This window comes from Lissotriton helveticus, chromosome 3_1 (genome assembly GCF_964261635.1).
Source record: "Lissotriton helveticus chromosome 3_1, aLisHel1.1, whole genome shotgun sequence".
NCBI lineage: Eukaryota > Metazoa > Chordata > Amphibia > Caudata > Salamandridae > Lissotriton > Lissotriton helveticus.
The window spans coordinates 1770271847-1770286582 of NC_136061.1; the positions used below are offsets into that span (position 1 = coordinate 1770271847).

General features: G+C 46.0%; 1 protein-coding gene across 2 annotated transcripts in view; it reads left to right on the forward strand.

The window, feature by feature from the left end:
* Nucleotides 1-4759: 4759 nt before the first annotated feature.
* LOC144823782 (interferon alpha-inducible protein 6-like) overlaps nt 4760-14736 on the forward strand; it is a 56960-nt gene continuing 46983 nt past the window's right edge. For both annotated transcript variants that reach the window (XM_078682609.1, XM_078682610.1), the window contains exon 1: nt 4760-4891. The gene's annotated coding sequence lies outside the window, so the exon portion shown is untranslated. The remainder of the gene's footprint in view (nt 4892-14736) is intronic.

The following is a 14736-nucleotide window of genomic DNA, read 5'->3' on the forward strand; positions in this document are numbered from 1 at the left end:
GGGACTAGACCGCCAACCCTCACCTAATGGGAAATGGCCTCCCTCCACACAATTGACGGCTCGCTCATCATCCCAGGCTATACAGTGATATGTCCTAGTAGTAGCTGATGAATACTACATTAGCATAAGACTTTTACCCTGTGTTGCTCACAAAAGACTGCGGTCTCTTGCCTTCGTCATTTGTGGAAGCTCAGTAAGTGATGATTACTAATACTGGGTGTTGGAAATTTTACCCTTCTGCAGCTTCTGCTCCTCCTTTCAATATGGCAACATTAGTATACACCTGATTAGTTTATTTAATTTGCCTGTACGTTCCTAGTATATGTAGATTAAATGCTACCAGTGGACTGCAGCACTCATTGTGCCATCCACTGCAGCAACCAGTGTCATCATGAATGTTTTTGAGGCCCTGGGCAAAAAATATTTTGGGGGTCCTTATTTGGAACAACTTTGAATATTGGGAAGCATTTCTTGCAAATTCATGGGAATGTTGTCTAGCAATTTTGAATTATACGTTAAAGATTAAGATTAAAAAATACACAGAACCAAGCTAGAGAGAAAGTTCACTGTCTTGGGAGGGCCTTGGAAGGTGGATGCCTAGGACAATTGCTCACTTTACCCATGCCTTAAAATGTTTCTGGTAGTTGCACTGTTAAAGTATGTTTCCAGGCCTACCATTGTAGCTGGCTGTGCAGTTTTAAAACTATAAATTCGGCCTGTCAAAATAACCCATTCTGATATGCATAAACCATCCTTTTAAATATTTAAATCAAACCTAAGTAGACCGTATTGCCCATAAGGCAGGGTGCATAGTATTTAATAGTAGGATATGTAAATTGTAATGTTAAAAAGTGACTTGCCCCTCACAGGTATTTTTACTGTAGCAAGGCTTACTTTTCCATAGGAAAGCACTGGGGTGCAATATTAAATACTAATACTGTATCTCAGGGATAGGACTAGCTAGAAAAATAATTATCAACTATTTTAGTAGTTATTAAAAATCCAATTCAATGGTGAAGTCAGGTTTGTTCTAAATATTACTGAAAAGTAACTTTTAGGGTGTTACCTTTTCCTGCCTGAAGTCCCTGGAAGCTAATTCTGCATTTTGGCCTGCCACTTTGGACAGATAGTAATTAGCATTTCAATAGGCATAAATTAGGTGTGGACCTGCTACCAGAAGCAAGCAATTGGCTGATCTGAAAGGGCAGAGATGACCCATCTGAACCAGTCAGAATATGCAGTAGGTGGGACTGGGAGAATCATTTTTGACATTAAGTTATCAAGTATTGCTTGAATGCCATATCCTGTTTGACAGGCCTGCTGGGCATTTTCATATGACACTTGGCCACACTTCAAAAGAGGCCACTAGGGGAAAAGACACTAGGATTGCCACTGTACATTCACCATGTATACCCCTGTCCAACGCCGCCTTCAGGCTTGCCACATGGGACCTTGTCATTGATTCCCCTCGGGTGGGTGAGCCTCACTAGACTCTCCTGAGTTCGGACCAGTGTTTACACCTGGAACCCAAACAAACTTGCAAACAAACTTGGAAAGGTTTGCGATACAGGAGCTCCTCCCTAACCCCTCCCTGTCGCCTCTCCTCCCCGGACCCTACAACCAGCTCCTCTCATCCGACTCACAGTCCCTGACCTCTGTGTTCCCCTAAACCTCCTGGATCGCCTCCTTTAGGCCCTGATCCTTCCCCAGCATTCCACTCCCACACGCTCTCCTCCATTGTTAGGCCTCCTGTGGTGTGCATCCTGCTAGCCTTACCCCGCCCCACTTCAACCACTGCGTGTTCCTGAACCTGCTTGGGGCAGCAGTGCTCTTCCTCATGACTCATCCCTGGGGTAAACCACTGTATTGGGCCATTCGGTCCTCCCCCACTCCTCATCGGCTTTGGGGTATTTTGTGAGCAGGACAACCCTCTGTGTCCGAAACCATCTCAAAAACTGCCGGCTCTCGAGGATCTACAGCTGTGGAGACCGCTAGTGCCATCCTGGTTGGGCAGAATCAACGCTGTCAAGATGTCCATCCTGCCCAAAATCATGTATCTATTTCAGTGTCTCCCTACCCCTATACCGCTGCATAGCATCAGAAGCCTACAGCGTGATCTAACAAACTTCATCTGGGGGGGTAAGAGGCCTCGCTTCTCTCAAGCCTTACTGATGGCACCCAGAGACCGGGGGGGCCTAGCCTGCCCCAACCTGGTAGAATATTACTGGGCTGCTCACCTTCGGTACGTAGTGGAGTGGGGTGCGACAGAGAGCGAGAAAGGGTGGTTCCATATGGATAGGGCCGTGACCGGGCGTACCATATGGGATCTGGCATGGAAGCCTAGAGCAGGACGATCCCCGAGCGCGTACCTGGCGGTGCCCACGAAGACGGTGTTAGAGATCTGATGTAGGATAGCGGTTCGTAAGGGCCTTACGACCTTCCCCTCGCCTCATACCCCTATTGAAGGGAATCCAAGTTTTCCCCCGGCGCATCGGACTGGGGCTTTTCGTAGGTGGCCTCAAGGTGACTGCAGGGTGCTCACGGATCTGTTTGATGGAGGTTCCCTCAAGACTTTTGCGGACTGCAGGGAGGAATTCAGAGTGCCGCGTACGGCTGAAAGGCAGTACACTCAACTGAAGCACTGGGTGCTCGCAGACGATACCTATCAGGCGGCCACGCGCGCCTTCACCCCGTTTGAACGACTGGCTCGCTCTTTTACAGAGACAAAGGGACTGATCTCCAAAATTTACCGGATCTTGCAACACCCGCACACTCCGCCTTCCCCGCCATACCAGCAACGCTGGCACTCTCTCACGGAAGTGGACATCACCCCGGCGCAATGGTCCAGACTATGGCGTGACATACCCCGGATTTACCATAGTATACCGCAACAGGAGAATGCCTATAAAATAATGACGCAGTGGTACTACACGCCACAGCGGCTGCATAAAATGTTCCCGACCTCTTCTCCCCTGTGTTGGAGGTGCCAATCTGCGACTGGGGATTTCTTGCACATATGGTGGACCTGCCCTTTGCTGACCCTCTTCTGGAAGGAGGTCCTAAGTCACATCAGGGGGGTGCTGGGGTTTCCTCTGCCTGAGGCCACTTGTACGATACTATTAGGTATTAAACCTGCGGGATTGACGGCCCTCACTCGGAGTGAGTGGGCGCTGACACTCCAAATGCTAGGAGCGGCCAGGCAGCTCATTGCCCTGTACTGGAAGAAGGTGGAGGACCCGCCCATCGCTGCGTGGTTTGTGCGCCTCTGGCATGTCATAACACTGGAACTTCTCACGGCTCGACTGCAGGCCCGAGATGTGCGCTACAAAGCGGTGTGGCAACCCCTGGTGAAATACCTGTGCGGTGTAGAGCAGGCGCGTAACATGCCCCCCAAGCTCAGGGCGCTGCGATTAGTAGAAGATGCATTAGTTCCCTCTGATTACAGTAGATTGCTGACATGAGGCTTGGGTGTGTGAGGCATAGTGCATTGTCAATGACATTGACTGCCCCGACCGCTGACGCAATACTCCCCCTTTTTTATTCACCCCTATTGGTCCCCACTCCTAGCGTCTAATGGCCCCTTTCTCTTTTAGTCTCATCTTTTCCTTTACTCCTACTGTCTTCTCTACTTTGCTGTCCCTTTTTCTGTTGCTTCACTGAAGTGTTGACCATCTTGGTCCTATCGTTCTACCCCTCTGGGGTTTCTGGTTCCCGATGTTCCGGGGATCGGGCTATCTTGGGCTGTGACTACACAGGATCTGTTGACTGAGTATGACGCGACCGGCCCTTATGGGTTGTAGGTAAACCGCTGTGTATAATTTGAAGCTTGATTATTGTCAATGCTTTTCCTTTTTCTCATGTTCGAACGCGGCCGGCCCTGTTGGGTTGTAGGCTTAACGCTGTGTACAAGTCATGCCACTGCAACTCCATGTTATGGGGGTGAAATAAAAAGATTTGACAACAAAAAAACTGCCGGCTACACCTGCTTGCTACAAGCCATCGTGTCACTTTACCATAAAATGGTGGCTGGTAGCCCAATATGCCAGGATGTATAAGGTGATTACACTCCTGCCAACTAACATAGGCAAAATCATGTTACAATCATCTGGTTTGTACCTTCTGCCCAAGAATCCCGGGGGGGCATATCTCCCCCTGGTTACCTGCCCTTCAAACCCCTAAATGGGAAGCGGCTGGCAAGTGGTTGTCCTGCTCCTGAGGAGGTCCGAGAGAGAACTTTGAGACTGGTTAAACACACGCTGGCACAAACTTCGACATGATGAGAGGTGATCTGGCTCCTTGATAAAAGTTTCCAAAGCCCGTTCAGCCTCCCTGCGACCTTGCACATAAAGTGAAAAAAGTAAACTGGGGTACAGAGTGCTGGACACACCACACACTGCCAGTGGTGTTTCAAGGATACAATGGGTCCTAAGGTCAGCAATGAAAGGGGGGTCTACTCCCAATGCCCCCTGGTTTGGTAGTGAAACAGGGCCACAATAAAGTGGAAGTGGGCCCCCTGGTAGCCTTGGACCTTGTGGCACGGCACCGCCTGCTACCCTCGCCCCTACTTCAGACCACCCGACACACGCACAATGAAAAGAAGAAGGGCACGTACCCATACAAATACCAAAAGGGTGAGGCTTGTCTTTGACGAACGGTACCACCTTGGGCGTCAACAATAAAGAAAATGGTTTTGAAAGAGTCGACAGTGAGCAGCGGAGAAACGAAACCTATTGCTCGGGGGCAAAAGGTAAACGAAAGAATACTCTGTGTGCTGCCGGTGGGGGAAAGGCGGGTGATGGCGGGGAGGAACCACCTTTAAAAGACTTCTACCCTCACGCAGCATCCACTGCTCAGCCCGCTCTGACCTGATCTACACCGTCCCTCTACTGAGGTAAGTCGTGCCCCCTGCCGCCATGCACCCTCCCCCAGCTCTCTTTCCTGCCGCCGCCGCCGAAGCTTCTTCCCTGACTGACCTGCAGCGAGCCAGGCTGCGTCACAGCGGCGCTGCCTTCAAAGCGGATGTTTTAATGAAGTCCACGGGAGGCATTTTGCTCGTCTGGAGGGTGAAAATGAGTGAAAGGAGGTTTGCACCCTTCAAACGAGGACGGTTTGCGAGATAGGCATTCTTTATTCACGAGTACCTGTAATCCTGTCAGAGACGTGGAAAAAGTAGAAAATATTCCATAACTATTTTGTTGGTCTTTCTTCTATAGGTAACTGCATTATACAATGTAATACTAACACCTTAAATGAAAAATAAAGGCACCTTAATCTGGGTGAAATGTGTTGTTCTTGTGGGAATGTTGTCTTGGTTAGCCATAGTTTAAACACACATAATACACACTGAATAAGAAAAGTTTAATCTAGTTTAAAATAAAATGCTATAAAATATGCCAAAAAGATTTTGTTGAAGTGTTTACAGTGCTTTCAGAACTTATATATCAGACAGTAAGACTCTTCTTGCTGCAAACTGTTTTTGTAGCTTTCCATTAAAAATGCGCATTTGAGAACTGCCTAACACCCCTACAGCACCTCTCCCCCAAAACATACTTTGACGCCATAAAACTTAATCTGATTCTGTCAACTAAAAGTTATATTCGCTCACATCCAACCTTTACGTTTTTCTATTAAAAGGTAGCGAGCGGACACCCTAGAGAGAAGGCTTGTTTCTTCTTCACCTGTCTGCCCCGCACACACACCCTCACCTCTCTGTACAGGAGGAGACCCTCTCCTTGCCTTTAAACCTGAGGCAACTCAAGATCGCATTGAAATTATGAAATGTTACCTTTCACCTGGAATGTCTGTGTGACAAAATGGGGAATTATCAAGGAAACTAGACTAGGAATTGCAGATTCCACTGGCAATCCCTCATTTAATAGGTACTCAATATGAGTGCCCAATTACAAATTCCATTATTTTCCCATCCCAATTATCATCATGGCGGGGTCCTGGTAATTTCTGGGCTGGAAATAACAGGGATTACACGTTTTGGGGGCATAACATGTGGAAAACAGTTTTTCTGTGCCGGTTTTTGTGTGCTTTCCAAAAGAAAGCTGCTAGAAACTTTGCGTTCTGATGGGCTGGTAATCAAACAACCCGGATTTACCAGGAGAGTCTGAATTTTTGAGGTCTTTCCCAAGTACAATACTTAAAATGTAGTTCATGCTTCCCTATCCCTCTCTTTCTATAACAAACCGTGGACACACATAGATTGCTTTAAACACTGCCTCACCACATTGATGCAACATAGCAGATTTGAAAGAGGGGCTATGCAGACTGAAGAGACCCTTAGCCAAGGCCCACAATCACAGGCATTTTTCTGGACTTCAACATAGGATGGAAAATGGGAAATGGATAATTAACCTAAACATAGTTTATAAGTATGGTTGTTTGAGAACCGAGGTGTGCATATTTCTAATAATCATACTAAGTATTAAGAAGGGTCCTCGAATATTTATCTTTTTGTTTCGGAATGCATTGAATGCAAATATTCCGTTCCCTCAATGGAATTGGTGGAATTTGGTGATTCCATGCTACTCTTGTAACTTGTACTTCTGACCACGTTTCGCCAATCGCATGCCAAAAAGGGTAAATTGGCAGGTACGATCCTGGTTTGTGATCCCCTAGCGAGATTTTTTGGTCGCTTAGAGGACATCCGGCAAGATTTTTCCAATGTGGGTGGTCGCGACCGTTCGCGGTCAAAAGGCTGCTGCCCGCGTAGAAAATCTACTTAGCTAAATCAGCTAAAGTAGCTTCACCCTCGGACGCGCCGGGTGGTGCCGTTCGTGCTGAATCACAGCGCAAGCAGTGGGATGTGCCAATTTCCGCGAATTGGCAGAACTCCGCAGAATCCTGCTGAGTTTTTTTGAACCTCTACGAAATTCTGCAGAGTAAAATTCCATGAGTTCTGCCCACCCCGAATGCAAGTATTTCCCATCTACTACCTTCCCCTTTGCCACACACATACACATTGAAATCCATCCAGTCCTTATCTTATCACTTGCTTTCTGGTGTTTGTAGGTTGGTTTTTACCATTATAAAAACAGGCCCACAAGTCCCAGTATGCAAAGAAAACCGGAGTGAATCAGCTACTGATGTGCAACACAGGACATACTGATAGCCCCAACAACAAAAATAACAACAGGGGGAAGGAGAGAAATGAGTGGATTCCTTCTCCCTTTTCAGATTTACATAAACAGAGAGAATCCACGTAAAGACTTTGTCAGGGTGGTCCCTACAATGGTGGGGAGCACACAGGGTTTTTTAAATACCCCTCACACACCAAAAGGACCCTTGGTGTCATGCTTCATCATTGGGGTTTTCGCACCCCTCTACGGGATGCGGGGTGCTACTAACCTGCGACTACGCTGGAGCACTTTTTATTGGCTAGGCATGGTGCATGTGGGGCTTTTATGCGGTGATCACACCTATGCACAAAAAACCCCACATGCACCACGCATAGCCAATAAAAAGTGCTCCCGCGTAGTCGCAGGTTAGTAGCACGCCGCATCCCGTAGAGGGGTGCGAAGACCCCAATGATGGAGCATGACACCAAGGGTCCTTTTGGTGTGTGAGGGGTATTTAAAAAACACTGTGTGCTCCCCACCATTGTATGGACCGCCCTGACAAAGTATACTGATAGCCCCGTCCTCTCCTTTTTGGGCTAGTCCAAAGCTTTCTGAAATCTAACAAAGTGTACAACTTTTAGCAGCACTGCTCTTTTTCTATCTTTCTTAGATTGAATCAGTTTTAAAGGTCTGGTATATGTCCCTTTGCAGTTTTTCTATGCACATGGGTGTTGTCATTGCGATCCTTCTGCATCAATGGTCATTGCCATCGTATAGCCTTACATCTGCTGAATATCAAAATCTGGTCACTGAGGAGAGAGCTGTGTATGTAAAAATCTCAGACCCAAGAGGAGACCCAGGTCACATGTTCTAACCTGATGGGTCATTACAAAACTCTAGAATCAGAGTGAGATTATATGCTGCATGGAATGTATGATTCTGCCTCCTTGAGTAAGTACTGAGGGGTAGGCTAGTATTCGGAGCGTGGTGATGATCTGATGGGAAGAAAAGTTTGCCTAAAAGCCAACTATACTATTTTTTAACTAGAAGTAAGAGGCAGAATACTGGCTAAAGGAAGCAGCATTCTGTTGCAGAGAGGTGCAACTCAGGATTTACTTCTTCATTGTAGAGGGGCAGTAGAGGGCGCTAGTCTGTACTTTTGTTTTTGGAGAGACAGTAATGGGAGGTCTCCGACACTATATCAAGGTCCATATTGTTAACTAAAAACGTATTGCATCCACTACATCTCCTACCGCTCGATAAGCAAGTTAAGTGCCTATTTACTCTTCTTAACTCCGCATCTATTTACACTATATTTGCCTTGCAATGTAGTAGTTAGTCAATATCACGGTTGCAATATTTTTGTCACATGACATATTGTATGTGATACAGTGGAAGAGTACCGAATGATCCATTCTCCCTTGAGTGTCTGATTTCCTCCTCACGTGCCCTAGTTACCCTTGCTGCTCCTCCATCGCTTGCCTAGAGAGGAGCTGCGCTCAGCGAACGACAGAGTGAAGGACCACAGGTTGTGTGCTTCCAAGGTGCTGGAAGTCGTCCCAAGTCTTTTGTACCTTCAGAAAAATGCTGCCTTGTTACTTTGTAGGGCTATGTATAGGACATTGTGGTCAGACGGCAGATTATAAGGCTCTGTTTGGTTCATCTGGAGATAGTTCCTGAGGGCTCTTCTTTTATTAGGTTGAGCCTAGAGCAGCGCATGCACTGCTTGCTCGACTTTAGTAAGGGGCTTTTCAAAGTGCTACCCGCTGGCCACCAGCTTGCGGTTACGTGCACAAGCACGCGCACCTTGCTCCGCCTCTCCAATCATTGCCGCTCGCGCATGCCTCGAGTACTTTGCACAGAGCGCGACATTGCGATCGCGATCACTTTCGTTTTCACGCGATCGCGATGACGCGCGGCGTTGTAGTTGTAAATGGTTATTATATATTATTAGAAGTTTACAGGCAGTCTTGGCTCAGTCACTATTTTTATATTATGACTTGTGCTGGTTAGGCACGAGATAGCCTTCCTGTCTCGTGGGATCTATTGCTGCTTACATTCTTACTTTACTGCTTGTTTGTCTTGTGCATGCTCTCCTGCTGTGCTGTTCTTTTCGAGTGTTCTGTTTCACAGGCCTTCCCTTACCTCTTGGGGTTTCACTTGTGCTGTCTTCCTTATGAATTCTCGTACCACTTGGCCTTTCTCCCTTGTTCATTATCTCACGCATGCCTCCTATTGATCAGTCCTGTTTTATGCGTTCTCCTTATGTGCTTTCTCATAGACCAAGCATTCTTTCATGTGTTTTCTTACTTATGAGGTATATCATTACGTGGAGATTTTTTCTTATTTATTATCTGAGAGTTGTATGGTTGCGTACATCTCTTCTCGGCTTTCTTTCCTGTGTGTTCTCTTCTGTATGCAGTCTCTAATTCCACCAGGAATTCTTCCTTGTTAATTATCTTTCTTGTGACCTCTCCTTGTCTCAGTCATTCTTTCTTGTGTGACTCTTTTTCTACGTTTTTTTATTCCTCGCGCCATTTCTCTTTTTTAGACAATCTCTGTTGTGACACGTGTTTTTGTTCTTTTTTCCACATTGTTCAGGAATTCGTGGGTTCTCCCTCTCTGTCTCGTGCCTTCACTCCTTGTGCCGCGCACTCTCTCCTCCGTGACTCTCAGTGACAGTTGTTTCTTGTGCTTATTTTCAGCTCAGTGACTTGGGCGAGCTCTTGACGTCTCTCTATCGCCATCCGGTGCCGCAGCTGAACAGTGCCGTCTGCCTGGAGTTTTTAAGTACAGCAGAGCTGCCCCTTGCTGTGGGTATATATATTTATATATATATATATATATATATATATATATATATATATATATATATATATATATAAAATATATATATTTAAATAGCGTGACGTCGCCAGAGAGGCCACTGGTGGTGATGTGTTCTGCTTTTCCGAGCCTTGTACCGATATCTCAGTGTCTGTACAGTGCCATCTAGCGGTCTCTCGTGCATTCCTCAGCTTTGTTGGTATCAATCCATAGGTGGGCATCGGTAAGCCGCCGCCAATGGGGCTGTTGTACAGTGTGTCCTGTTAATGCTGCCCTTTCTGCATATATCTTTCTAATGCCCCGAGCCTGCAACCAGCAGACAGACAGCTTTGCAAGGCAGGTAGAAGGGCGCATGCAGGGGTGGTAGAAAGTGGGACTTAAGAGAAACGGCAATCCTCAAATGCATGGAGTAGCTCCGAGAATTCCCTATTCACCCACCGGTCAGCTTCAGAGGCCGGTGGGGCTGGAATTGGCTTAATTACACCTCAGACAGCAGCGTGAGTGGTTGTTTTTAGTGCGAAGCATGGCGTTCTGCTGAGCTGTGGTGAAAAGCTTAACAGGTGTGACATCATGTACAAACCGCACAACAACAATTTAAGCAGAGTCATAATCAGGGCCACTGGAATTATGCGGCAGGAGAAGGATTCATTATGCTGACTAAATTACGAGGCAAGAAAAGGCAAATTATGCAGCGTAATTCAGCACATTTTGTGAGAGGATTACTTCATAATTTTTTATTTTTTACCCTTGTAAGCACTGTTTTAGCAAAGTTTTCAGCTTATTAGTACCACTTTCAAATTCAAATTCAAATACAAAAACAAGTTCTGAAAAGTAACCAGTGAACCTTAGCTCAGGACCTTTCACGGCGCGACAAAGGTCGCGCATTTTTACTAACTTTTGATCCATTTGAGCTAGAAACAATTTTATTTGGTTAAAATCTGCAAATTATACGGATTATGTGACAAATGCAACAGATCCATAGCTAGGCGAAAAATGCAGCAACTGCAGAATCTCATAATTCCAGTGGCTCTGTTCATAATCAAGTTCGTTTTGGGGTCACAGAGCTGCAGACAAAGCTATGGCCCAGCTTGTGACGTTACAGTCCTGCCTGAACCCCTGATCACACAGCACACCGCAGTGACATCACAAGCCCCCCCCCCCCCACTGACCGCACATCATTCTATTATGATATCACAGATCGTACCTACTAACAGCACACTGCAGTGACATCACATGCCCCACCTCCTGACACCTCTTGGCGTTTTTATCACAAGCTCCATTCTCTGACAACTCTTCACACTGTAATGTCATCTCACATCAAACATTGTAAAACAGCCCTTGATTCTGTGGTAAATAAATAAATAATACCCTATTTTTGGATGAATGAATGAATAACAGATAGCTCAATAAATAAGAGTCAAGATTCGAGGTAGTAGGAGTTTCTGCAGGTTTATTACAGCATAAGGACAGGATCAGGACAACCTGCATAGGAACAGGATGACAGGGGAAAAGAGGCCCGGCAGCTGCCGGGGCTTGGTCTGGGATGAGCGCGCTAACATTCAATAACAAGACATTCATTTATATACATAACGCAAACACATAGCATTACATTGCAGTAGGCGTAGCAGTGGGTGGAGCAGAAGGCATGACGTGTAGCAGTCGCGAGAGATAACAGTAAAAAGAGGTGTAACTGGGAGTTTACTTAGACATGTGAAGTAAAACGTAACAGAATATGTCATGAATGGGCGGACACATAGGAGGGGGCTACCTAAGGAGCCGGGACCTCTAACCTAATGGTGCGCGAAAACTGGCAATGACGTGTTACTAGGAGAAGCTGGGGGCTACGAACTCTGTGCTAGGAGCAGAGACTAGAGTCTGGAGGGTCGGAGCGACATGTACCTAAACCCTATCTGGTATCTAATGTTTAGGGAACATGTTGATATAAACTAGAAGTCATGAGGGGAGAGGCTAACTTGATTCTAAGACTGGACCATGCATTATTCTACATGAAATGCGTGATGAAGAATACTAAATGACCATTAAATACAGTATTTCTCTAACAGGGAGACGAGAAGGCTAGACAACGACGGAAACTATTGATGCAGTTCAGTAGCTTAGGAATGCAAAGGAGGAGGACTGAACTGATAGCTGGAACTATAACATACTTTTGGCAGACTTAGAGGCAGGGCCGGGCTGCACCGGGCAGTGCGAGGCAGGAAGTAAGTGAAAGGTCGAGGATACAGGTGGGGGCTGTATCGCTCCTCAGCGAGGCTTTCAGGAGACAGGAGCTGAATCCAGGGTCCGGGCCCTTTTGAGGCCTAGAAACGGGGACTTTATAATGGAATAACGTGCACACTGAGAAACGTGGCAACATTATTTTACATAGGCCTGATATTCGTAGTATTCACGAGGACTGGAAACTAACATATTAGAGGTGGACACAACTGTAATTGCGTCATTAATCAGAAATGGGGAATAACATATGCATATTGGTCATGCATACATAACATATGATGGATGGGGCGTAGGGACACAGAACATGGCAAAATTTACTTTTCCACATTCCCTCCTTGTCACTACGTTTCCATCAGGAAACATCAATATTCATGATACCGTCTATCATTTCATACAGTACCATTTGCTCGTCTCGAATTGTCTTGGAACGGGATTTAGAACGGGGCTTGGGACTGGGAATACAAGAGGTAGCACACATGCTGCAAATCGCAGGGCCACATTGTATACAGAGGCAGCAGCTAAATATGATCGCTACTGCAATACCTAGAAAGGACAGGACTTTCCATCCCCATGCGGAAATTACATTCCAGAACCAACCGGACCATGTCCAGGTGCCTGGATCTTGATGTAACAGATGGGCAATTTTATGGAGTCTGGTTATAGCTGAATAAACAGACGGCGCGTTATTTGGAATGAAAATGCAACAACTGGATCCGAGAATTCTACAGGCCCCGCCCCTATCGGCCAGTATGACGTCAAGGACGAGACGATTCTGTAAAACGACAATTCTCATAAAGGATTGTTCTTCAGTTAAGTTACCTAGAGCAGAGGCAGTCTCATCTACTACAGCTTCAAGGGTTCTTGTTAACCTACGAATAAGCTTACTATTTACAACTGTACCTAAATAAGGGAAAACACCTTTATCTATATCAATGAATTGCTCTGCGGCGGTTTCAGTATAATCGACAATCGGGAGATTTCTCTTGTGTCTAGTGTGTACTAAGAAAGAATTCCTATGATAATCAGGTGGGGCTAGAAAAACAGGTGGCAGTAGGAAAGCAATGTAACAGGTTCCCTCCCAATCGAGGGGCAGACGGACATATGCAGTTTGACCACAAACAAAATAAGAATGACGTGAAGCTATAAAAATAGATTTCCTACTGTCACTATACTGGATAACAGTAGTACATTCACTATGACCTATATGTACAGAACCATAACTACGGACACATAATTCGCCTTTGACTGGTAGTACTGAAATAGCGGGTGAGTCTGGAGTAGTATCAGACTGAACATTCAGAACCATGAAATTCGACGAATAATTTCCTAAATTATATACTTCATTTTCTAGATCTAAACCTGTTCTATGGGGGAAACCTTGCTTGTCTGGGAAACATGTACTGTTAAGAAAAGACATATCTGTTGAGGATGACGTTAGCGTGGACCATGCTCCACACGAACCATTGTGTGAAAATGGATAAGGAAACAGTGGCAGAACTCCCTTCGATGTCTGGAAAGGGGGGAGTCGACCACACACCCAACAATTAGTGGCATTGCTGGTCTGGTGTGAATAATGTAACATACGGATGAATGTGTTATTACGCATGGCGAGGCGGTATGAATATTCGTGAGGAGGCAGATCACTAAACGTGTGCTCTACTGTAGCATGAGCAGACATATTTACATGAGGAACTGGAAAACACAGATAGAAAGCATAACTGATGCAGGAAATCATTATGCTGATGAATAGTATGAAACTCAGAAAAACGATGCATTGCAGTGAACTTCGACTGACTCTCTCACTATGGGGGTCTATTTTATACATGTCAGAAACAGTCTAACCGTTTCACCTAGGGGAGGACTTATACAATCAAACTGGCTGACTTATTAGACCTGAGCTTTAACTTATACTCCTGTTGCGGAGTTTTCTCTAACAAGGGAGGGGTTGTAATAAAGTCTGGTGCGGGACAGTCCTTTAAAACAATGTTCTGGCAATCCTTCGAATCCGGGGAAATGTTCTTGGCAATGTCTTTGAAGTCTGGCTTTGGTCCTTTGAAAAGTTTTACATGAGAGAGGTGGACCCACCCCTTCCTGCCTTCTAACTTGACGGCAGTTCGGGTGGTCAAGAGGACCTGACGTGGCTCCTTCCAACGTGGTTCCAGCGGACTTGATCTGTCAAAATTGCGGACCATCACCAAGGATCCTGGAACGATCTCGTGCGGTGCCACCTCTGTATTGTCTGGAAATGCGGCGGCAACCTGTGAACGACATGAGTTGAGGGCAGACATCAAGGAAGCTAGGTAATCTGTCAGCATATTACATGAAACATCGGTAATACTTCGGGGTCTAGGAGTACCCCACATGTTAGGGGGGCGGCCGAATACGACCTCATACGGGGACAGACCTGATCTGGAATGTGCGACCATACGCATGTAAAATAGAGCGACTGGCAAAGCTACTAACCAGTCCACACCCTTGTCTTTACAGACTTTTGCTATACGGATTTTCAGAGTCTGATTATGTCTCTCGACTAGTCCAGCTGCTTCTGGATGGCGTACACAATGGAACTTCCACTGGTACCCTAACAACAGGGAAACGTGTTTCATGA